The 27231-nt window shown below is 37.7% G+C and overlaps 1 long non-coding RNA gene across 1 annotated transcript; it reads left to right on the plus strand.

Annotated features, from left to right (window-relative positions):
* The first annotated feature begins 1396 nt into the window (after positions 1 to 1396).
* Positions 1397 to 23890, plus strand: LOC149791495 (uncharacterized). Its single transcript, XR_016423184.1, has 5 exons — positions 1397 to 2369; positions 2883 to 3004; positions 13732 to 13846; positions 23223 to 23329; positions 23782 to 23890. It is a non-coding gene; the product is annotated as an uncharacterized LOC149791495 (long non-coding RNA).
* Positions 23891 to 27231: the final 3341 nt, after the last annotated feature.

Consider the following 27231-nt stretch of genomic DNA (forward strand, 5'->3'; position numbering starts at 1 on the left):
TCTTTGAAAACACCCAATGTAGAACATAAACAGACAAAATAAAGACACAAATACATACTGTATAACACTTAGTTTAAAACCCTACTAACTTCTCCCGCACTGCATGGTTGACCACTATAGAATAATGTGGTCTCATAAATACGTTTGGATCTTTCAATAAAGCATAATCAGATAAACTAAATAAAGGAGGCCTAACGCGACCCAGGAAAAACACATAGAGAATAAAGAAGCGTGAACCTTGGATCGAGCGTAACCTACCTATCAACATCTTTAAAGACTATTATGAGGAACGACACATATTATCACTCGAATAATAAAATAGGAAATTATTTTTTTTAAACAAAGTCTAAATAGTACACCATTCCATCGTCAAAATTAGAAAACCATAAAACAAATTAAAAGATACAATATAACATCATAAAGGAAGAAATACAACTGGGAAAGATATTTGATCTATACTTGCTGTCTCAAACATAAAGAAAATATAGCATACACACAATATAACACCATTACATATAGCAAACACTGAGACCTAGGCGACATATAGCAAAGGTTACAAAACATTTCAAGGGAATGAACTTCGAGCAAGGTGAGGGAAACCAGACTCGGACGAACAACCCTTTAGATAACACTATGGAAACATAAATACCCCATCAAAAATTCTAAAAACTAAATTTTTTATATAAAATTTTGTTTTAATAAAACGTAGAACACATCTGAGGGGGAAATACACAAATATAAAATACTTTTTATTTTTTTGGGGAAATGGGGGCATCTGTCCGTTGCCTCCCCCACTCCCAAAAAAGTGTGTGTGTGTGTGTGTGTGTGTGTGTGTGTGTGTGTTATTATACCCATTACATTACTTGCAAAATATATATGGTGCTGACATTTTCGGCAAGAGGGAGACCTACCGATATTCTGCATATAATTATTTTAATGTTTTTCAGAGCGAGAGTATTGGGGCCTGATCTGTTCAATATATTTCTCAACTGATACAACAGGTATAATCAGAGGCATAGCGGGGGGAGGGGGGGGAAGGGGAGTACATATGTCCCCGGGCGCCAAGGTACAGGGGCGCCAAAATGAGGCTTACAACGTTACATTATAATAAGTAAACAAGGGTAATATTAAAAAATGTGATTAAACGGGGAGGGGGCTGGGGCGCCAATTTTATAGTTCGTCCCCGGGCGCAAAATATCATAGCTACGCCTCTGGGTATAATAGAGACCCCCCCCTCCCCCGAGTTTGCCACAGAGCGCTCGTGTAATATACGGTTTAATACAAAATACATGATTGTGGGCAGGAATATACAAAATTTGGTCGATATACATGATCGTTGGTATCTATTCAAACGAGGGCCATGAAATACATTAGCAAATTCCTACAGTATTTTAAGGCAGGCGATTACGAATTATTTAAACCACGTTTTTCATCTGTCACAGATTTTATAATCATTTTGAAGTGGCTGCTTTATCTCGAGGAAAACGAGCGGTAAGTGTTATACAAAACAAAATCTTAATAGCAATTTGATCACTTTTGCGTCATTTGACAGTAAGAATAGTAATAAATAGAGGATAATTTCTTTTCCTACGTTAGGCCTAATACCTGGTATGTTTTTTAGTGTGGTACACACACAAAAAACAACCCCAAAACAACACTAACAACATTTTAAAAAACCCACAAAAACGAGTGCCGTGCCGAAGCCACGGGCTAAAATGCTTTATTATCATTTTTTTTTTATTTATAGCATCAATCACAAATTGAAATATATACAGTATTAGCGTTGGAAAAGAAAGTTTTCTTTTTGTTATATTTTTTTTTTCTCACCCTAGCGAAACACTTTCTGCAAATGACCTTAATAAAGAAAAATAATAAATTAACCTAAACCACTTTGAATGTCGACCGTATCTTTTATTTACACGGCATCATGCGCGGAAGAAAATACCAACTGAACCGGGATTTGAGACAGCAGATGAATTGAAGTTGATTCATTGAACATCATTAGCAATTGTACAATCAAACAGATGCAACAATGAAAAGTGGAACTATGAAAAATCGAGAATGTTAGATTTGCGAAGGATTTATTCCGAATCATTGTCTGCTAATAGAGAATTCATGTCAGTTGCTGTGTCGGCGATGCCCACACATTGCGCCGTCCAAATGTGAAGTTGCGTTTTGCTGACAGACATAACACTGTGCCATAATTTATCTGATGGCATGTAAAGAAGCTGCTTAAATTATAGTATTTAAAAGTTTCTTCATTTTGTAAGAGCTCAAGAAATTAATTCTGGTTTGAAAGACAAGATGACGGTAAAACTCAGAAGACGTAGCTGTACAGTACCGTTGGTGTTGGAGACGTCATAATAAAGGTAACTGCGTTAACTTCGCTTTTTGTTTGGTAATTTGTTGGATATTATCTTTTGCTGATCTTCTTTGAGCTTGGAGTAAATTTTACATTCTGAACATTTTTATTTGCACTTATCTGCTTAATATGTATTGCTGGGATATCATATAGAATATGAAGTCAGTGTAATGGTACTATATTACATATTTGAATGATAAAAGACTGGTAAATGATATAATGATAAACTACAAAATAAATAATTTGCCCAATATCCCAAATATGTTAATTAAAACAAACATTGAATGTAAATTCAGATATAATGAGCAGTTGTAAGAAGTAAGAAATAACATTTTATCCATTGAACCTGTTATGTGTTATCATCATCAGTTTTAAAATAAACACATGGAGACAAGTTTGCTTAAATTCTAAAATTAACACACACACACACACACACACACACACACACACATGGTATTTTAATCTAATACAGAAATGGTAACATTGATATATGCAGACCAATAGTTTTTTTCTTCTACAGATATAAATTAAAAAGCCTAATTCTGAGAGTTTCACCTACAACATTCATGATGGGAAAGGGCCACTAATTAAGAGCTGACATATGTGGAAGAAAAATACCATCCATGTTGAAAAGGGCTAGAGGTAATGTGAGAAAACATAATTTATCAATCTTATTTAACATTATTGTTGATATTTTATCTCAACTGGTCAAAAGGCTAAGTGGGTTTATGTAATGGTCCAGAGTGTGTTATTTATTTCACATCCCCTTCTGTCTTTCAACAGTAAGAAATTAGCTACTTCGGAGTCCATAGTTCTGATCAATTTGTTTATATAAAACTTGGTTTTGGGCTTAAATCAACATCTTGGATAAATCTAATAATGAGCAAAATCCAAGTATATACATGTGATCATGTATAAGATTAGTTGAGTTTTTTAACCAGCCTAAAAGCCATACTTCCACAATATAGGCTAAAATCATTAAGTTGTCCTTGAAGTTTGATGAGTGTTAACCATTAATAATAATAAGGTGATCTTTCATCTGAGTATGTTACCACCGCATGCAATATTTATACATGTAGTGCAGTTTTTACTAAACGTAGAATACATGCTTATATAAATGAGATCTAGATTGAAGAAGTGAAGATGCATACAAATACATGAGGTTATAACCACTACTGCTGATTCAAGTTTGATCATGCTTGGCCATTGGGCTTATAGAGTCAAGTTTCACAATGATGCTTATTATGAGTGTGATAAAGGTATGGTAGTGAAGTGACCTTGCATCTGATTGGCAGAGTTTCTTATGATTTGCACAACAGTGTTTATGATCCAATTTAGATCTGACTTGTTTAATTATTTGCTTGTATGTCTGAGGCTATAAGCAAAATCTATGCATATAATGTGGTGGTTCTACATCTCACTAGCCATTCTTGCTACTGCTCTTAAAACTATTTCTCATTAATTTCATCAGACTTGGTGAATAGATTTATCTCATCAAGATATAGCAAAAGAGCAATTTTGTAAAAAAAATATTCATTCATATTAAACTCAAATTCTGCATCTGATTGGTTGACCTTGCAAATACTATAAGGGCTCTATTTCTGACAAAAAGATTATTTTGATCTAATGTAGCAGAAATGCTTATATGATCAAAACATTGAACATATTTGATGACAAATAAGAAATAGTTTTTCATGCAAATTTGATAAACATTGATAAATCGGTTCATATCATTAAAAGCTTGGAAGAGTTTGATTACATGTGAGACCATCACATATTAATCATTCTTTATTTAGAGAATTATTTTTGTCAGGATTTAGTAAAATATGTAAAATCAATATGGACTGGTTTTGTTATGTACAGCAACACTAGTTGTTTACTGAGTACTGAGGGAATTGGAGTAAGGCAAGGGTACATTGCAGTAGGTAACCTGGTTGACTTGATAACAGGATTTTAACACAAACATTTTTATCAGGAGTCTAGCATACTAACCATTGATTCACTGCAGATCCTGCCCCCATTAGTTACCTTTTAATACATAAAGCATTTGGGTTTTTTATGTCACAAATCCCATAGGGATTAAAATTAACATCATAGGTCTCACTGGATAGTTTCGTATTTTGACATCCCTCTAATTTTTAAGGTAGAAGGCATGAACCTAATTATCACAAGCCTAGCATTTATAAATTTACACATAAGCTAAATCTATAATGTGGTTCAGATTTACTTTGAGTTAGGCATGGAAATAGGTTGGCTTGTTGGTGACTGCCTGTCACAGTTAGATGAGCATTGGAGATCATATGCGTAACTTAGTCTGCAAATGAGCTGCCGACTTTTATTTGTGTCTGCTACAGAGGTAAATATAAAAAAATCTTGATGGTAGAGGGGTGATGAAAAGTATGCTAATTTGTTATAGTACTAGTGAACTTTATTCATGCATAAGGCACATACTGATTCTTTTAGTTGCCTTGTCACAGAAAAATATTGAAAATAGCTATTTCTAGTAAAAAATGAATGTAAAATGTACCTGCATCCTTTGACCCTACCAGAACCAAACTAAAAGCTCAAATTTGTGCAGCTGCTTTTGCTCATCACAAACATAATTGGGAGTATAACTGCTAACCCTACCCTCTAGCACACATTTCATTCATTCATTGGATTAAAGTCACGTGCACCTTTCGGTATGTGCGACTGTTTAGTTTGTACACGTTTGTGTACTTTTTGAATTTAGCGATTAACTTATACAATGCCCCCAAGCAAGCAAGCCGAAGCCCAGGTGCCCCAAAAGGTCCCGCCCAGGCTCTCATCGCTGCAACCTTCTCCATCGTTGTACTCCGTTGGTGGTCTGTTTCTGCATCCTGCATCTCCTTCCTCTCTCATTTCAGGCAGTAACCGAAGCACACCAGCAGCAGTATTATGAAATTTTCGTTGCAATCAATGCCCAGTTCCCTATATTTATTGGGCTATTCCTGTACTATCTTGCCAAACATGTGATTGTCACATACGCTTCAGATATTCCTGAGTTGTGAATTTTCCTATCTTTTGTAAGGTCTATTAAATTTTGTGTACTTTGCGTACTTGAATTTTCCGAAAATTTTTTCACATCTAGTAGGCTTTTAGTAGCCCTTTATTTTGTTTTGGAGATCTCAATTTGGTTAAGTATTTCGTACGTGTGGCTTTAAACCAATCAGTGTGTTTCAGGGCCAGTAAGTTGTTGGTCAAAAGAGGGCTTTCGTGGGTCAGAATGAAAGCCCTATGTGGTAAAATTTGTTTGTAAAAAAGAAAAAAAAAAAGAAAAGAAAAGAAAAAAAGGTGGGTAGGGAGTGTGTATGCTATATTTGTGTGATGGCTATAGACATTTTTGTTCGTTTTTCTGCTTTTCCCACATATCCCGACAACACACATTCACGCTCACTTTCTCATTCACACTTATAAGTAGATGTGGGGGGGGTGGCCTTATTTCTTTTGTTTGATTTCGGGAAGGCAATTCTTTTCATACTGGGGGGTGGGGGTGGTTTGATTATTTGAGGCATACTCTTTTCATTGTTTCTGCCTTCATTCCCCAAGGTCTGCAAGTGTCCTGTTCTTTCTTCTTTTACTGCCTTAGGACGTTTAACTTCATCCTGTGCCTTTTCCTGCTCTTCTTTATTTCAGCTCTTTCTGCCTTATCCCGTGTCCGTTTCTATTTTGGTCTTCTCGTCCTTTTGATACTGCCATGTTCGCCGTGAGATGTTTTCTTCGAGGGAGGTGGTTTGATTGCCTTTGTTTCCCTTCGCTTTGACCACTTGGCTATTTACCTGTTATTTTTGTTTAGCTTAGCTATTTGTGATTTATTTTAATGTATATTTTTTTTATTTTTATTTTTTTATATTTTTTTTATTTTTTTTTGATCCTACGGGACCTAGCATGCCGTTATAATTCCGAAACAGTGATTTTGTAATATTTTGTCCTTATCTGGTTTTTATTGTTCAGGTTATGATCGGCTGTGCCAGTCTGTGAACCCACGATACCGAGCCGGCTGTCACAATTCCCAAACAGTGATTTGTAATATTTTGACTGGTCTTTGATTTACTTTTTAATATTTTTTTTTTTTGTTTTTTGTTTTTTTTTTTTTTTTTTTTCCTTTTTTTCTTTTTTTTTTTTTTTTTTTGAACCTACGGGGCCTAGCATGCCATTATAATTCCAAAACAGTGATTTTGTAATATTCGTCCTTATCTGGTTTTTATTGTTCGGGTTATGAGCGGCGGTGTCAGTCTGTGAACCCACTAGCCCGAGCCGGCCGTCACAATTCCCAAACAGTGATTTGTAATATTTTGATTGGTTTTTTTCTTTTTTGGTTCGATCTTTTAGGTTTATTGGTTTTAATTTCTTTACATGGTCTCTCTTTATACCCAACCCTTCATTCGGTTTAGATTTGTCCCCTTTTGCCTATTTTGTTAATGAATGTCATGATGTTATTATAGGTCATTCCTATGTTATTGTTTTTTGCCACAAGTAACTCCGGGTATGTCCACCATTCTCCTATTTGTTCCTGTTGAGATTTTAGTTCGGCCCTTTCCTGGTTGTATTTGGGGCATATATTTATTAAGTGTGCGATTGTTTCTGGAGTTGGGCAGTAGGGGCAGTTTTCGGTTGGTCCCCTTTTTATGTGTTTCCCTGCGCATCCTGCCAATAGTGTTTTACCTGTTCTTATTCTATTTATTATTGTTATATCGTATGGATTTTTGAAGGTCGGACTTTCGACTTTTCTACTTACTTTTTTCATCATCGTGTGTATTAGACTGTTTGCATCCGATTTTTCCTATAGCTCTTGCCACATGTCATTGATCTTGTCCCATGTTATTGATTTCAGTGACGCTGTATGCTATATTTTGGGCTTTTGGTTCGTTTGTGGCGTTTTTTGCTTCTGCATCTGCTTTGTCATTGCCTGGGATTATGGATGTGAGAGGGTATCCATACGAATTCAACGTGTTTGTTGTTTTTTTCAATCTCTTTAAGTAGCGATCTTGCATGATTAATCATATTAGGTCTGCTCTTGGATTGGTCTGTTGCTAACGATTGTAGTACACTGTAAGAGTCGCTTAGAATGACTGCCTTAGTTGTGGGGTATGTTTTGACGTATGTTAATGCCATTAGTATTGCCATGAATTCTACCGTGTATATAGCGCATTGGTCTGGGAGTCTTTTTCCAACGGCGACATCTAATTTTGGGATCACTATCCCTGCTGCAGTTTTATTTGGATTTTTGGTTTTTGATCCATCTGCGAAGATTTGCGTGTATGTCTCGTATTTGTTGTCAATGTACGTTAGTATTGATGCTCTTAGTCCTATCGGGTCATTTTGTTTTTGTCCTAGTTTACATAAGCTAAGATCTATTTGTGGTGTGGGACAGGTCCACGGGGGGTCTGGGTAGTACCTTATTTTTTCTGGGTTGATATTTGCGATTTGAAATTTCCTTTTTAATTCTATAATTATTTTCCCACTAGGTATTTTTTTATTTTTTCCTTTTGTATCGAATGGTTTGTCGCATGCTAAGAGGGCTTGTAGCGTGAGGTGGTTGGGTTGGTGTATTGATATTCGAGTCGAGTATTGCAGCATCAATTCCTTCCGCCTTAGGTCTAGCGGGGGTTCTCCTACTATTATTAAGATATCTTGTGTGGGGGTACCATTTAGGACGCCGGTGCATACCCTTAGCGCTTTTGATTGAACTGTGTCTAGTTTCTTTAGTAACGTGGCGTTCGCCGCTCCATATACCTGGCAACCGTAGTCCAATTTTGCTCTTATAAGTGCTCTATATAGGGTAACGAGTGTTTTTTGATCAACCCCCCAATTCACCCCTCTGAGGTTTCTGTGGAGGTTGATGTCTCGTTTGCACTTCGTTACGAGTTCTTGGATATGAGCTGCCCACGTGAGTTCGTGGTCGAATACCATACCTAGGAGTGTCGCTTGTTTTTCGAATTTGATGGGTACCCCCTTTAGGGTTAAGTTTGGAGTGGGTGGGGGGTGGCCACCTCCCGGATTGAAAACTATGCCTACTGTTTTTAGAGGTGACAATTTAAATCCCCATTTATCTGTCCAATTTCCTATATCGTTTAGTCCTTTTTGTAAGTGCTTGGTCGTTTCTCTGCTGGCTGGGTTGCCAGTTTTCCATACGGCGCTGTCATCGGCGAATTGGGATAAGTCAAGGTGGTTGGGTTTTACCGCTGTTTCCAGGTCGTTTATCATTATATTAAATAAAGTTGGGCTGATTACGCTTCATTGTGGCGTGCCATTTTCCAGTTTGTATCGTTCGGAGTAGTCTTGTCCTAGTCTGACTTGTATCTTTCTATCGGTTAGGAAGTTAGCAATAAATTTGTATATATTGCCAGTTATTCCGTATGGTTTAAGTTTACTTATCAGTCCCTTAGTCCACATTAGATCATATGCTTTTTCCATGTCTAAGAAGATGGCTGTAACATATCTGGATTTTTAAAATTTTTCTCTAGATGCTAATTTGACAGCGGTTTCTAGTCTCATGAGTTGGTCTATTGTGCTTCGGTAGTTGCGAAACCCGCTCTGTGTATTAGCTAGTAGTCCTTTGCTTTCTAAATGGTATTTCAGCCTGTTGTTTACCATAGTTTCCATTATTTTACATATATTGTCTGTTAGTGATATGGGCCTGTATGATTTTATATCGCTTGAGGGTTTTCCAGGCTTAAGAATCGGGACCACTACTGCCTTTTTCCATCTTATAGGTATGGTACCGGTTTCCCATATTTTATTAATGAGGTTAAGTGCAATTGTGACAAGTTTTTTGGGTAGGTTCTTGTACATTTCATACCCCAAAGTATCCTCCCCGGGGGATGTGGTCTTTTTGCCGGCAAGGGCCTTTCTCCATTCGGCTTCTGTAAACGGAAGGTTTAGTGGGCCGTCATTATTTCCTGCTTCCTTTATGTTGTCAGAGTTGCTTTCCTCAAATTGCCTTTTATGATTTTTAAACTTATCCTCTAAGTTGGTATTGCTACACATGTTGGCGAAATAGTTTGCGAATAATTCTGCCTTATGTTTGTTGTTTTGTCCAGGTATGTTGGGGGTTATTGATTTAGTTTTGCCTCTCATTTTTTTAATTCTTTGCCACACCTCCTTCGATTTTGTGTTAATATCTAGTTTTGAGCAGAATTCTCTCCATGAGTTTTGTTTAGCTATCATAATAGTTTGTTTGGCAGTTTTTTCCTTTTCCTTGTAGTAGTTAAAGTCCCTATTATTTTTAGTTCTTTTGAATTTGTTTAGAGCTCTTTTTTTCTCTTTAATTGCTATTTTACATTCATTATTCCACCAGGGCACCGTGGGTTTGGGTGCTACTCCTTTAGTTTTAGGAATTGTTTCTTGGGCCATTGTGTTAATGGTTTCTATTAATTTGTCATTAAAGGTGTCAATGTCCCGGTGATATATGGTTTCTGGGTCGATTGAGTCACCTATCTGTTTGAACCTAATCCAGTTGGCCTGTTCGTATTTCCATCTTGGTGTGAAGGACGCTTTATTTTGAGGTATTCTAATTTGTATTTCTATATTTATAAGGTAATGGTCACTTCCCATAGGGTCGCTTTCATCAACTTGCCAATCAGAAATGCCTGTTAATCTTGGTGTGCATAGAGATAGGTCTATTGCTGATGTGTGGCCTGTTCTGTCATCTATCCGGGTGTGCATTCCGTTGTTTAGAAAAACTAAGTTGCATTTTTGTGCCAATTTTTCTACAATTTTTCCTTTAATGTCCGTCTTTTGACTCCCCCATAGTTCATTGTGCGCATTGAAGTCCCCGCATATTACCACCCATTCTCCACAGTCTTTAATCATTTTGATTGTTTCGTCTGCACTTAAATTGCGCTGCTCATTTGTTTCATAGAGGTTAACGATTAGTACCTGCTTAGTTTGAGCGGTTATTTTGACTATCTGTATTTCGAAGTCATTGGGCGGTCTACTATCTGTTAATTTATGCATTTCTGATGTAATTCCATCTCTAACAAAGGTTGCTAACCCCCCTCCTCTTGCTGTGGGGGATCGATGCTTTAGGTATTTGGTGTTGTAGCCTATGATGTTTGGGATACGTGAGGTATCATTTAGGTGGGTTTCCTGTATGCATATAACATCTGGTTTTCTTTCCTGTTCAAGTATTTTGTTATTTAGTTGGTCAGCGTGGGCCCTAAGGCCGCGTGCATTCCATTGCCATATTTTGATTTCTGCTCTGGAATCCATCTCTAGTGCAAAAAGTCTTAATAGTTTGTTTAATTTACTGTTGTTTTCGTTTTATGCGTGTTTCCTACCAGTGAGGGTGCTACCTATTTATTTTGTTTTTGGTATCCTGATTTTTGTTTTGGCCTGCTTATAGTTTACCCCATGGGAGATCATATATTCGACTATTAGGGCTTCTCTAAGAGCCCTGGGGCATTCTGCGTGGTTTGGTTTGTGGTTACCACTACAGTTAGCGCAGTGCTGATTGGTGGCGCTACATGTTTTCCGGTCTGGGTGGTGAAGACCACATTGATTGCACCGGAATAGGTTTCCGCAACTCTTAGAGTAATGCCCCCAATTTTTGCAGTTGCCACAGAACCGTGGTTTGTTTTTGAAAGCAAAAATTTTTTTAGCCTCGAGTTTTTCGGCTATTTTGATAGTTTCTGGGGTGGCCCCCTTAAAAAAGAGTACCACTGCAGTGCTATCCTTTCCCCTTCTTGTTTTTAGGCGGATTGCTTTCTCTACTTCCTGTCCTTTACTCCTTATGTAGTCTACTATTTCATTGGTTTTATTTTGAGTTGATACGTATATGACTCCTTTGTTGTGTGTTTTTGGGGGGTTTGGGTCTATGTGTTGTTTTGTTCTGTTGTGTCTAGTGACCTGAACATTTATTTGGTCTATTCTTTCAATTTCCATATATTTGGCAATCTGTTGTTCAGTGGTGCATTTGATTATCAGCAAGTCGTCTCTAGTGCTTTTAAGCGTAAATTCTCCTTGGTGATGTTTGTTCAATTGCCATGCTATGGTTTTAAAGGCTAACTTCGTTATTTTGGAATTTACTCCCTTGACGAAGAGAGTCAGTTCAGCGGGGTGTTTCTTGTTTTGGATATTTTGCAGACTGGTCTTTTTTCCCCTGGTGTTTGTCTCTTTAGCTGACTTTGTTTCGTTGTCCATAACCGGCTTGCTGGGTCTTGTATTCTGACAGTTAGTGTGTTCCTTATTCTTTCTAACTGGTATTTGGGATTTGGTTTTCCTATTATTCTTACCTTTTGTTGAGTCGTGTGTGACTGCTTTATTTGTGGTAGGGTGAGGGCGTTCTGTTTCATCTAGTAGGTTCTCAGTTTGAGTCCCCTGGCTGCTAGTGTTTTTAACCAGCGTGGTCTGGGTTGTTTTTGTGCTTGTTGAGTATTGTTCCTCAGTTTGGGTACTCATGTCGGATGTAGTTTTGCGGTTACTCGGTAGATTGTCCACATTCTCGTTTACGCTTGGTGACAGGTAGAGTCTACTCATCGAGTCAGTTGGGGTCGAGTTGAAAATTGGTGTTAAGAACTGTATCTGTCGTTTTTCTCTTAGGGGGGATGAGACTGCTTCGGAGTAAGTTTGCCTTAGTTTATCTGCCTTTAGGTTGACCAGGCAGCTGAGATAACTATTTGATGATGTGACATTAATTTTGTTGTTATCCATCTTGAGTTTCTTTATTTGATGTAAGGTATATATGACGGGATATTTCTTTAGTTTTAATCCTGGGTTTGTTTTGATTTCTTGCAATTTATTTGAGTTTAATTCTAGCTTAAAGCTATCTGTCTTAACTATACTTTATTCTACTTAGTACTATGAAAAAGCAACAGCTGTAAGGGGATATGCAAATAGCTTTTATTCTGATTTGTGTAATTAATTATTATATTACTATTATCCAATTTAAACTTATTGAAAATTATTTTCTAGCCAAATGGTCAAAGTAAAAGGTTTTACTTACCCCGATCCAATTTTCTTTTTAAGATCTTTAGAGTTTTTAAATACAGCCTTCTAATTATACAAGTTTCATTACATTGGTCAATAATTAGTCACATGTGATGACACTTGTAACTAATCAAACCACAGCAACTGAGAGCAGACTAAGCACTGATATTTATATGGTACAGTGGCAATATACAGTCTGTCTGCCGCAACACATGAAACAAACTGGACAAATCTGAAAGCCTTGAATTTGACTTTATTTATCTGTATGGTAGAACAGAACCTGAGTTGAAAAGCTTTTAAAGAAAGACCTTGATATCAAACCTAATAATAACTGCAGGAGTTATATTATGGATAATTAACCATTCTCTCAGTTTCAAACTGGGCATTCCATCCCATGGGGTTCTAAATGTAAACCAAGTGTAACTGATATCCTAATGAACTGTAAAGACCATAGCAGCACAACAGCAGGGGACCAGGTATGTCCAGATCCAGAAATCACAGACCAGTTTCAAACTGATGATGAACCACATAAAAATTACACATCTGCTAGAACTTATGTTATGAAGATAACTTAAATTGCATTATTATTAATCCTCCTCCTCACATTCATCATAATTGAGATGCATCATATATGTTTTATTGTAAAATAGTTTATGCAACATAATTCAGTGAAGACCTTTGCTGCCAATTTACCAGTGAACCATTTGTTTCAATGAACATATTTTATGTTGTAACAAGGAGCATCATTTAAACATTATGATACACTTATCATACCTGTATATGAAATCTTAATACTAACACTTATACTTGCAATACTACTACTAATAAAAACACCTGCATTGATAATTTGATTATGTTCAATTGGACTTGTATCTAAATGATCACCAGCTGTATGAAAAGACATATTTTAATATATAGATATTGGATGGAATACTAGTTACCACAATTGAATAGTCATATGATAAATGATATATTATTTTAAACAATTTATATTTGCAGTGAAACATACTTTTACATTATTTTCACTTAAATTTCATTTATAGAGCAGTATACTCTGCATTCATTAAATTACTGAAATGGTTATAATACAACAACAAATACTGCAACTTCCAGAATCACAAAAATCAAAAGATATAAACAAAAACTTCCCTACATGTATCAACAGTTGTCACTTAATAGACAGAACTCTGAAGATTTAGAATAGGATGTTAACAAATTAGGTATTCAAGTTAAAAAGAAAAAAATACCAAGTAAGCTTACTACCAAAAAATCAAACAATAACTGTGAATTTTAGTACATTCCCAGGAAACAGAATATATGATTTTTCTTAACTTGATCTGATACATCTTAAATCTATAGAAAATGATTCATATTGTATGACTAAAATATTATGTAAACAAAAATTCCATCACTTTTTTCAGATGCAACATGCATACCCCAACCTATCCTTCTTGATCATAAAGTATACCAGCATTCCACTATAAGATGGGGAGCTGTAGTGGCTCAGTGGTTAGCTTTCTGGACCTGTGAAATAAGGTAGGTTCAAATTCTACCATCAGACCAACCTGGGTTAGCTACCATGGTGTGTCCTTGGGCAAGGCACTATACTTAAAGTGCCTTGGCACTAAATAACTTACTTGTGTTGGTTTACCATAAAAGGCCAAACCAAACACAAAAAAACAACAACTTTAAAATATGAGTTTTGTCAATACTAAGTAATTGAAAATCATACTGAAGAAATGTTTTTGTTAATACAGATTAATGGATCTAAAAAATCTCTTTCTTCTGCAGGAGTTTAAAATGTTAAATTAAAAAGGTCATGGTACACATTGCTTTGTTCGTACACATCAGGCTCCGTAACCCATATCCAACTAAAAATTTTAGTAGAGTCTGAATAAAACATATTTTAATCTGGATGATAATATTCTTTCTCCATTCATATATTACACCACCAAGATTGATCCAAATAAGATTACATTTTACTATAACACTGAGGATGAGTATGCCTCTTAACAACTTACAAATGTGGAGAGAATGGAGTTAAACTGAACTTTGATTTCTTTTCAACCATAGCACAAGATGATCATTTATTATGAAAAAACCTGAATAAAGTTGGAGTTCATAACCATGACAGTCTTGATACAATATAAATTCAATATATTATTGTTGTCTTGAGGTATAGTTCTGTATATTACAATCTCACACAAGATCAGGGTATATTTTAGTACCATACAGTTAATTCGGGATTGTATTAATACCTATTCTGGTGAATGAACATTAAATAAGATTTACTATTTTGGAACCAGTTGCAATAAAGTTTACTAAACAAGAGAAAATATGACTTTACTATAATATCTAAAATGTAAAATCTGCAAACAGAATACTTGCTTGACTTTACACTTCAACTATATCATAATATTTATTTGAAATGAATTTATACAAATGGCATTAAATTTGGTTTCAGGCTGGTAATGACAATGGTAGTAGTGAATAGGGACGGTCTAGGGACTAGGGAACTTCCATGTTAAAAAGGGTATATCCACTCTGGGGACTATGTAATTTAACATGGGAGAAAAAAAAAAATATCCATTCTAGGGACAAGGGGAATTTAACATGGGAGAAAGAAAAAAAACTATTCACTCTAGGGACAAGGGAAATTGAACATGGGGAATAAATCGTGGGACTGTCTTGGGACTAGGGGAAATGGAACAGGGTCGGGACCCTATTTTAATAAGGTCCCGACCTGATGGGTCTATGAAAATGGAACAGGCGAAAATTGAAACAGGGAGGGGTCTCTATGTTTTTATTATTTTTTTAAACAAAAAAATAAAAAAAGGGGTAGGCAATTGAAAGTCAAGATCTTTTCGAGAGATAGGAATGGCCCTGAAAAGGGCCTTTGGTTTTATGTTAATATACCCTTAACATAAAGGGCATCTGTGACATCTTCTTCTTGACCTTAGGCTGTGCCTGACTGCAGGACCATAGATTAAGACTCTTTTGAGGCATCCTTGATGCTCCACATAAGATTCTTCGCATCCACAGGCTGGTGTCTGTCCTGTGGATAACTGTCCAGTTGGATCAGACATACATTGATATGTCCGTCCGGAACATCATCGAAGACACAAGCGTTGAAGATTGTACATCGGTCCACATGTTGGGGTGCTGAGTAACAGGTGAAGGAATGCAGTGAACTGTACTTATTTATAGGGGGAGGAAGGATTGAAACGGATTGAGTTTGTTGACCAATCCAAACACGCGTTACAAAATTCAGTCAGCCCACGTCCAATCCGAAGAGAGCAGTCTGTGACGTCACATAGTCTATATAGATTCGCTAGCGCCTGTGCGTAGTCAATCTAAGCGACAGTTTTTCAACATGACGGAAACTCAGAAAACGATCAGTTTGGGTGCACTGATGGTGGAGACTACCCAAGGGAACCCAGACTTACTTTCAGAAGAGGTGAATTGGGATTTTGTGGATTTTTTTACCTTGCAAGAATTTGTTCCTGAACCTTCGTCACCTTCTCCTTCATTACCGCACATGGAAAATTTTAGACAGAGACAGAAAGAAGAATTGGAGAAATTTATACAACAGCAAAAGGAAGCGGAACAAGCTTTTCTCCTACAGCAACAGCAGCAAGAAGAAGAGGTAAGAAAAAAACAAGAAGAAGAAGACGCAGCAGCAAAGAAACAAGGGTGTCAAAATCAAACGGTCACGGTACTGTTAGACATTTTAGTTAAGAAGTCTGAAACAGATGTATCAGACTTCTTTATTACGGCCGAAGAGAATACGACCTTCCCAAGCTAAACACTCCAACCCTGTGACTACGCCTACTGCACCATCCTTAGTGATTTCAACGAAATCATCATCAACAGTACGCAGTCCAGAAGTAGGCCTTGGCCATGGCAAAGGCTTAAGACAGTTAAAGTTGATTGTTTAAACTCACCCCTTACACCAAAAAAGGCCCTTTTCAGGGCCATCCACGTCTCTCGAAAAGAGATAGGCTTTCAATTGCCAATAACTAAAAAAAAACATTTTACCCAATAGTACCTGTCTGTGTATGAGTGTGCGTGAGTGTAGGTTCTTATTTTAAAATCAAAACCCAAAGACACTTACCTTTTATAATTAATTTATTCTTTTATAAATATTTACAATTCACAATTCACAACAGAGCACTTTAAAAAGTTCATAGACTTATTCTGTCTCATTGTTCACTCTCTGTTTTTTTAATTTCTTCACCGTCATAGTCTTTTCCTCCTCTTCCTCCTCACTTTCTTCCCTTCTTTTCTTCTCCTGTTTCTTTTTCTTCACCTGTCTGTTTTCTTCCTCTTCTTCTTCCTCTTCCTCTGAAGAATCCCTCTCTTCTTCTGACTCCTCTTGTTTCTTTTTTGGGCAGTCTGGTGACCAATGTCCTTTTTCTTGACAATAATAACAGGTATCTTGACTTTTGTCTCTTCTAACCCCTTTTTTTTCTTTTTTGACGGTCTGGACACTCTGAAGACCAATGCCCTTTCTTCTGACAGATATAGCAAGTATCTTGACTTTTATCTTGAAAGGAAGGAGAGTAGTCCCTCGGCTGGTCTGAAGAGAATTTTCTAATGACCCCTCGCAAAGCTCTGATGAAATGTTCAATCTTGGTAGTCTCTTCCATTGTTGTGCTCAGTTTGAGAGTGAAATGAATAGTGAAAGGACAAGACACATACCCTTTATATACGCTGGTCTGCTATGACTATAAATTAATCCATGGTGTTTAAACTTTAGTCATTTGACCTTTTGCTATCGAGATGAAATGATCCAATTCATTTGAGAAGAAAGAAGAAGAAAGTAAGAGGCAGAAACGTGATCTATCGCCTCGTACTAGGGCTGAAGTCTTGGCACAAATTCATGCCAGTGATTTTGAAGAGGACATGAGTGAACCAGAATCCAAACCCTCTAAACAAAGTTTACCACCCTTAGTCAACCCTGAAAAGTACTATGACATTCGAGAGACGGAAAAGCATCCCTCTAGAAAATTTAGAACTACGGCTTACAAATACACAGTGAAGTTTAAAGATTTCAAGTCTGAAGTACTGTTAGAGAAAGCAAAAGGGTTCATCACCGACATGTGGGATTCTTTGCTCACCACACTCAAGCGACAATGTCAACCCAAAGAAGATGATCGCTTGAGACTTTCCATACAACATGACGGCTTGAAATCCCCTGTTTGGATCGAGTTTAGCAGCCCTGCAGAATTGACCACTTCCAAAGTCATGGACAAGATTCAACACGTGCAACAATCTAATGACCAGTTTGACATCACCGATGGAAAAGCCACACTGGACATGACCCACGTCTCTCCTCCTCAAGGGACCGGACAATGCAGAAAGACCTTATTGGTCAACAACCTTCGCATTACCAAAACAAGTCTTGTCCAAATTAACAATTTTCAAGACCACATGTGTTTAGCCCGAGCCATCGTGGTGGGATGAACCTATGCCGACAAGAACGACACGGTAGAATGGAAAAGAGCCTGGGAGAACATTCGAAAATCGAACCGAGCCAAACAACGAAATGAAGCAGAACTTCTGTTACAACAAGCATGCCTGTCCAAAGACACATCCTGTGGCATTCCTGAGATGCAAAAATTGCAAGATGCCCTAGCTCCACGATACACCTTGAAAGTGCACCCTCAAGAAGTGCGCGGGTCTCTGTTGTTTCGAGGGAAAGACTTTAAGGATGGAAAATACATTCACCTCTATCATCACGATGACCATTTCGATACCATTACCACTATCACTGGATTCCTGGGATACAAATATTACTGTGAGAAATGTGACTTATGATGGTTATAATAATCGAGAGCAACACAAACATTGTGGATCGAAATGCTCAGGATGTTTGGCCTCTCAACCCTGTCTGAGCGAAGGGCAAGAACCAGTGCATTGTCCTGCTTGTCTGCGCACATTTGTCAGCCCTGCCTGTTACCAACAACATCTGAAGATGCAAGGTTCACAGAAGAAATGTGCTTGTCAACTCCTGAGATTGTGCCCAATGTGTGGACAAGGTCTATGTATCAACAGTACCAAGGCACACGTATGTTCAGGAAAGAAAAAATGTCACATTTGTCACTGCATTGTGGACTTGGAACACCAATGCTACATACAAAAATACCAATCCCAACCAGAGAAAGAGGATGGTCACAAGAAGAAGAAAGGCAATTTCATCTTTTTCGATTTCGAATGCATGCAAGAGATCAGTATTCACATTCCTAATTTCTGCGTGGCTCATCGAGCGTGCGAGAAGTGATTCAAGAACCTATCTTGAGTTATTGCCCTCACTGCAGTAAGATTCCTGGAGGGCGTGAAAAAATCTTTCAAGGACCGAACACACTAGCCGATTTCACACAATGGGTCTTAGACCCCATCGACAAGACGTGGAGCCAAGAGGACATCGAACATTATTATGGAGATTGTCATTGTCATGCCACGGTGATGGCTCACAATTTCTCCGGATATGATGGACAGTTTCTTTTGAGATGTTATACGGAACGTGGCATCGAGCGTCCTAAAATCACTTTGAACGGAGCCAAAATCATTTTCATGCAAGTGGGACAAGTGCAGTTTAAAGATTCGATGAGCTACTTAGCCATGCCTTTGAGTCGAATGCCTAAAATGTTTGGAATGACAGAAATGGCTAAAGGGTACTTTCCACACTTTTTCAATACAGAAGCCAATCAACACGCCGTTCTACCCCATTTGCCTCAGGCTCACTATTACGACCCTGACAACATGCGTACCGAACGAGAAACTTTCTACGCTTGGTACCAGGCTCACGCCTCCGACCCTTTCGACTTTCAGGAAGAAATGCTAAAGTATCGTCGTTCTGACATGGACATTTTACGGCGATGCTGTGGAAAATTTCGAGAACTGTTCATGGAACACGGAGGGGTTGATCATTTAAAAGAGGCTTGCACCATTGCCAAAGCGTGTTCCTTAGTCTACCGACAACGATTCATGCTTGAAAACACTGTGGCTGTCATCAGTCCTCAAACGACCAACTATGTCAAACGTCAATACTCAGTCAAAGCCCCATGCTGGTTGCATTACTTGTGCGACAAGGAAGACAAATGGATTCAGCATGCCCGCAACGGACAGGGCGAAAGATCATCGGAATGCATTCGGTCAATGGCTGGGACTTAGAAAACCCCAAGATCATGTACGAGTTTAACGGTTGCTTATTTCACGGATGTCCCGTCTGTTACCCTGACCGCGGCACTAAAAATCAGTTCTTACAACGAACCATGGAAGACTTGTACCAGGCCATTTGTCAGCCACGCCTAAAGTTAGAACAGGAAGGATACCAAGTGGTGGAAATGTGGGAACACAAATACAATCACTGTTTGAACACCGATCCCGAGTTTAAACGCCTCATGGAAAGTTACCAGTTCATGGACCCCCTGAACCCAAGTAATAGTTTGTACGGAGGAAGGACCAATGCCACCTGTTTGCTGTACCAAGCTGACGAAGAGAAAGGAGAAGAAATCATATACTTGGACGTGTGTTCACTGTATCCCTACGTGTGCAAATATTGTTGCTTTCCTGCAGGGCACCCACAATTGTTCACCGAACACATCGACCTAAGAAACATTCGACAATACGAAGGCTTGATCAAGTGCAAAGTTTTGCCTCCCACGAACCTATACCATCCCGTCTTACCTCGCCATTGCCAAAGCAAACTTATGTTTCCTTTGTGCCGTACTTGTGCTGAAACGTGCAACCAAGATCAACCTTGTCATCACACCCAGGAAGAACGGGCCTTGACGGGGACATGGGTCAGCGTAGAATTGTTCAAAGCTCTGAACATGGGATACCAACTGTTAGAAGTGTACGAAATTTGCCACTTTCCCAAGACACAATAATTCCACAAGGGTGACCCCACGCAGAAAGGCATTTTCGCAGACTACGTGGATGCCTTTTTGAAACTGAGCAAGAAGCCAGTGGCTATCTGTCCTGGTGTCACACTCCCGAAGACCAAAAGACATTCAGAGAGAAATTCTGGGCACAAGAAGGCATTACTTCAGATCACATTGAGAAAAACGAAGGCAGGCGATCGTTTGCCAAAGTGATGTTAAATTGCTTGTGGGGTAAAATGGCACAATGACCGTGTTTACCCAAGACGGAGTATTTGACCGAACCTTCCCGCTACTTTCAGATGATTCACGACAAAGCCAAATTCATGAAACACGTGGACGTCGTTCGTGAGGATTTGATCTTGGTGAATTACGAAGAAGATCTGAACTTTGTAGAAGATGACCCCTTTGGAAATGTCATCATTGCAGCTTACATGACAGCTCATGCTCGCTTAAAATTGTACGAAGCTTTAGAACTGTTAGGGGAACGTGTCTTGTACTTTGACATGGACAGTTGCATTTATATCGATCACCCGAGTCAACAGCACCCTGACATCGAAGGAGACCGTTTAGGAGCCTGGACAGACAAGCACCCCGATGACAAGATTCTAAGTTTCGTTGGTGGTGGTCCCAAAAATTACGGCTACGAATACTGGGCCAAACAAGGAGAAGTGCACAAGAAGTGTAAAGTGAAAGGACTTACTCTGAATTATCGTACCAGTCGAGTGGTCAACTTTGGCATATTGAAAGAAGCCTTGCAGTCTAGAGATAGTGACCACCTATCAACCCAACAAGATTGTACGTTTACCCACACACCACATCGTCAGTCGACCCTTGGAAAAAGTCTATCAAATCGTGTAGCAGAAGCGAGTGCGGCTTCCCACCCACTTTACTTTGCCGTATGGACATGTCGGTATAAAACATTGGTTGTAAGAGGATAGCCACCCACCAGAAGGATGACTTCGCCGCAGCAAGAATCGAGTGAGAAATCCAGTGAGAACTCCAAGTTCAAACCCTACCATTTTCCAGTCTTCTTACCTGACTATTGTGATTGTGCCCGTCGATTGGACATGTTTCAAAAATGGCCTACGGATAGGGAAGGATTACCTTCTTCGTATGTTTTAGCTAGAACAGGATTTGTCTACTTCGGACCCGAGTCAGGATTGGGATACGAAGTACAGTGTTTCGCTTGCGGACTGAAGTTACGAATGGATCTATGTATCGACAAAGATTCAGCTATTCTGGAACATACTCGATGGTCTCCGCACTGCCCTTACCTTTCAATGGCCTTTCCACCCATTAAACTACGGTACAATTATGACGGTACCTTAGAGACGGTACCTTCCAAAACTAGACGTAAACACATTGCATCCTATTTCATTGTTGTTTCTTTTCCACATAATAGCTTATTTTTTATAAAATGTTAAACTTTACTAATCTTTTTTCAAGATCACTTTAGTTTGCAAAAATACATCTTGTCATTTATTGGCATTCTACATTGAATTTTGTAAACTAGCTATAAACCTGACCTAATTACTCAACTTAACTGCTGACAGAAACAGTCTACAGTAAATGTATTTCATTTCTATAGCTCGATGGATAAACATTACATCTTTTAAAGCTGTGCACAGAATAGGCCGACATATCACGAGTCAGGAAAACATGGGGGTGGTATCCCCTGTGTCCAAAATTAATATCATTTTGAATAGAATATTCTAGTGACAATTGCCTCTTTTCAAATGGTAAGCATTGCTTTTTTTTTATTTTCATCAATCTGTCAAATTCGGTATGCATTTTGCTTTAATATTTGAGATGGAAACCTTAGGTGCATAGAAATGTCAGACAGCATTGTACATCATGGATGGTGTCCAACATACTTTTATGATCATAAAACAAAATCCCATTTTTTAGTTATGGCCACTGATTTAAAAAATATTCATCCAAGCTAAATATAATAATAATAATAATGAGGACTTTGTATAGCGCCTAATCTTTAGAAGCTCTAAGCGCTTTGCAACATTAGACAACATAAAAACATACACAATGATATGATTACAAAAACAAACACCATGAAATTAGAAAACATAAAAAACATGCTGAGAATATTTAAGGTAGTTAACATTATTAAGTCATTAAGTTTGTTTTTGTAGTCAGAATAAGTAGTTTTGAGAGCACTCTTGAATGGGATCACTGCGTCTTTGTGTCTAAGTTCAGTGGGCAATTCATTCCATGTTGCTGGGCCCTGGTATGCAAAAGAATGCTGTCCATGTGACTTTGTTTTCATAGTGAGAATAATGAGTATATGATTGTCGGAAGAGGAGTGTAAGTATCTTGCTTGTGTGTACACATAGGTGAGGTCGGATAGGTATGTTGGACTAGAGTCTGTCAGTGAAACGTAGCACAGAGAACTAATGTTGTGTTTGATTCTGGATCGAATGGATAGCCAGTGTTGGGTACAGAGCAGCGGGGAGGTGTGCTCTGATTGTGGTACTCTAAGTATGATCCAAGCAGCTATGTTTTGAACTTTTTGAAGTCTCTGCAGTAGATATTAAGATGAACCAGACAGAATTGAGTTACCATAGTCCAGTTTTGAAAGCAGTAATGAACACACAAGTGTTTTAGTGGCATCAACTGAAAGATATCTGAGAATGGAGCTGATGCGTCTCAGCTCAAGATACGCAGCCTTGCATATGTTCATGACATGTTGGTGCAATGTGAGAGTACTGTCCAGAGTAACACCTAGGTTTTGTACTGATTGTGTGAATTTAATGTTGGTGTTGCTGATATTTATTGTGTGAGGTAAAGGATGTGAATGAGAAAGTCTTTGATAAGTAAGTATGGCTTGATTTAAATTGTGTTTTTCATGTGACTTGCCAGAGATTTTTAAATGAATTGATAAAGTAACTTGAGACACATTTCAAAGTACATGTTTTAAAAATATTCCATTGATTATTGCTGGCATTTAGAAAAATGCAATGCATCCTTTGTTGTGAAACTTATTTTAAAACATTGTATTACTCATGCAGAAGCCTGCTTGAAAACTAATGGCAAAGCAAAGGCAAATGGAATGGAAGAGACCATATCAGAGACCCTCAAATATGCACCCAACCAACGCAGAATGATAAAAAACAAGGTAATCCAAATGACTCTTATTTCATCAATATTGGATTCAGTTTCGTCTTTTAAAGCATAGTATTTGCAAAGCGGATGCATTTCTAAACTGATAACAAAATCAGCTTATCCTATTGCCCAGGACTATCAGAGCTAGAGTCCAGCTAACTACAATATGCATATATCTTGTCTGATCGGACAAGTGCCTCCATTTGGAATTTTTATTCACATGAAATATTTGGATGAAATAAATTCATCTTTGTGCAAATTGATTGCACCATCCACTTGCCAGAAATGACAAGTAAGTGCAAAGTTATCTTGTATCATGGCTTAACGATAGTAAGGGAAGCACAAGTGCAGTGAAGAAAATTTCATACATTTTTATAATGCTGATTAACATGACTTCTGCATATGTAACTAGTGCTGAGATGATATGACTTTATTTAAGCATTACAATTTTGTTTTAATTTGCAGGTGCCTGAGCAGAAGAAGTAATAGATAAACTTTACAGTGGAGTTGGAGACTGATTCTGATTCATAATCTTAATTAAATCTAGAAAATAAACATTAAAGTCATATTAAAATATCTGTTGTATTGTTTCCTTCTTTCATTTTTCTCTTAAAAACAAATGTCTGAACCTTTAGTCTGTAAATTCAGTGGATTCCTTATCAGCCCATCTACTTTTACTTTACACCATGCTACTTTTAAAAAAAAATGAATTATCCCCATTGGGGTAGGTCCCCCCAACCCCCCACCCTACTTTGTCAACTTACCTGCCACATTTAAATCTAATGGAAGGCCCTGCTGTAAAGCCTGTTAGTAAAACTACCCAACAAGAGGATTTCATACATGTGCAACTCCTAGATGGATGGTAATGTTTTCATTTTTGTAATGTAGATTTGGACATTCTTGCCACCAGTATGGAATATGTGTTTCAGAAACACAAGCAGCTTTCATCAGATTTGCATATAGGTTTTATATGTTGTGAGTATGTTGTAGGAAGTTTTTTTAAATAACATCATATGAGATGATGCCAGTGGAAATGGCAGAAAAGTGTCTGTATTGTTCACCAACTACACCTTGTTCTTACAAAATGTGGCTGTTACACATTCCCATGATGATGTCACTGACAGCCATCAGTGAGGAATGCCCCAACAAGCATAATGCAAATTGCTTCCATTGTAATTGTTACAATTCCATTCTGACCACTCCGGTGTCCTAGTGGTTAGAGCGTCCGCCTCAGAAGCGGGAGGTCATGGGTTCAAACCCCAGCCAAGTCATACCAAAGACTTACAAAAATGGTATTAACAGCTACCTCGCTAGACGCTCAGCATTAAGAGGTTAGTGTTAGGACTGATCGGCCTGGTGTCAGGATAATGTGACTGGGTGCAACATCATACTACATGTTTGCAGCATGATGCCCCAGTGCTATACATCACTATAAACTGCCACACTGCAGACATCGTAGCAATATGACTGAAAAATTATTCAAGCTACGTTAAAAATCCAATCACACACACACAATTCCATTCTACGATCCAGAACCAACACTAATTCCGTACTACAGTTCTTGCATTTCAATCCAATTTTGCTTTTGAAATGTAGTGCCACTCAATTCATAATGAACCCATTCATTTCAAACACTCGCAAATACTTATTATTCCTGTCTACAACTGAAAAATATCTATATAAAAAAACGTGTAACTGTGTTTTATGCAAGGGTATGGAGATGCACAAAAACTTGCACCTGAAGCTTGAATAAAACCCCGACTGTGGATAAGACTTTACCCATCGATTACCCCAGCTTGGGGATAAATTCCGACCGTGGCGATTTATTATATATCCTATGACTGCTCCAGCTTGAGGGCAAAATCCAAGCACATCCCTAAAAAGATAACAAGTATAGCGGCTCTTTACCTTCTGTAAATGCCACTTGAGCTTCCTGATGCTGTTGTATCTGCCATTTGACAGAATCACGAATGTGGATATATTTCTTAATTGCCTCTAGTTGTTGAGCTAGTTTAGCTGTATGAAATTCCTTTGTGCAGACTCACTCATTATTAATATTACAACAATGATTTAATTACATGTCACCTGTCAGCACACCGATGATAAGTCAGTTATTTTATAACACACCAACAAGCTTGCCCCTTGCACCCCCCCCCTTTTTTTTTTTATTTGGGCACCTGTGGACGTGAATCTGCAAGGCTCAAATTGTCATTTTTAATATAAGATCTCAACATTTTTAAGGCCTTAATTTTAAAGACATCCTTAAAACCCCCAAAAGGTTATCAACTGGATCACCAGCCTTCGTTTAGAGTAACAGCAAGTATATATATATATATTTAGGTCTAAGGAAACACAATAAAAATGTTTGATTTAACAATGACATATTTGCCTCAGGTCTGTGATCCTGAAGTGAATATTAACTGTCCATTTATTTTCTTGGCTTTTCTTTACTAGGAAATTGATTATAGAGATTTCTGCAATGGTGAAGGCAATGTAAAAATTGGTTACTATAACATACTTTTTATGCCATGTTTGAAAAAATAAATCCAATGGAAAGGTTATAGTCTGAAAATCTTCATTAAATTATGTTAATATAGGGGAAAAAACTTTAAGAGTTCATAAATATTTTTCAGTGCTGAATAAAGATATAACATAACACTTTCTGCTGTGATTTTAATAGTTTCTGAGAGCATGAAAAATTTCTAGAACTATAATGTATAAATGTTTTCAAAAGATTATATTAATATGAGGGAAAAATCTGTTATGAAATAAACTGACAAGATCTTGTATGAATTCATGTTATCTTTAAATATGATATTTGTGTGAAAATATCTGGAAGAAAAAACAAGATGGTGCCACTCACACATACAATGTGGTTGCCACAGTAGCCATATTAAGAAACTTTTTATCGCTACTTCTGAATGGATAATTGTGTCAGCGTGTCAACATGTGTACAAAATACTTATGTTGATGTCTAGCAGGTCCTGAATGAGAATTATGGTGCTGTACAGACATCCTATAAGGCCACCAATGTGGCCATCCTGAAAATCTTGGTATAACTACTTCTCCTGAATGAATCGTCATATCAGTGAAAGACTTCTTATGTCTAGTTGGACGTAAATGAAAATAGTGCCAATCTAACCTCCAATATGGCTGTTTTAATGGGCATCTGGAAAACCCCTTCCTTGCTACTTCTCCTAGATGGCTGGTCATTTTGACATTGTGCTTTCACTAGATGACCTATTTGATGTCTGGTTGGCCGTAAATGGAACTATGCATATGGTTTTGATGTCTAGTTGGTCCTAAATGTGGTTTTTGCTGCTCATAAACTTCTAATGGTATTATAGTTGGTTCCTTAATGAAACTGCTGTACAAAATTAAAAGGCCTTCTCACTTTCTGTCAAGTTGGATACAATTATCTTTACCAGCTAGGATTTCTTGATCCTCTTTTTTATACATCAACCCTTCGCATATGTAGTTAGCTAAAACAGTATTTTGAACAATTAATTGCCCTCTTGCAAATACAATCCCAATTGCATGCTTTTACCAGTGTGAGAGCTCCTTATATAAGTAGCTAAGTATTCAGTAACTGAATTTCCACATCCACATGCATCAACTCAGAATTAAAAGTTGCAAAACATATACAAATTTGAAAATCTTGAGACATGTGTCACTTTGCATGGTGGGTGTTATGATTTAAATGCAACAAGGAAATTGAATTAGGGTTAATTTCTTTAAGCTGTATTCAATCATGGGGCCCTGGATTATAGAATGGTCTAGGCATACACATCACTAATCAACTCTCTCTAGTCCAACCAATGTGTGTATATGAGAAAGCTTGCCAGTAGCGTTATGTGTGTTGATTTCTTCCAATAAATATGTTGGCTGCCATGTAAAGTCTATGATGTCCTGAAA

The sequence above is a fragment of the Sinohyriopsis cumingii genome, chromosome 9, assembly GCF_028554795.1.
Source record: "Sinohyriopsis cumingii isolate HCF-2022 chromosome 9, ASM2855479v2, whole genome shotgun sequence".
Lineage (NCBI taxonomy): Eukaryota > Metazoa > Mollusca > Bivalvia > Unionida > Unionidae > Sinohyriopsis > Sinohyriopsis cumingii.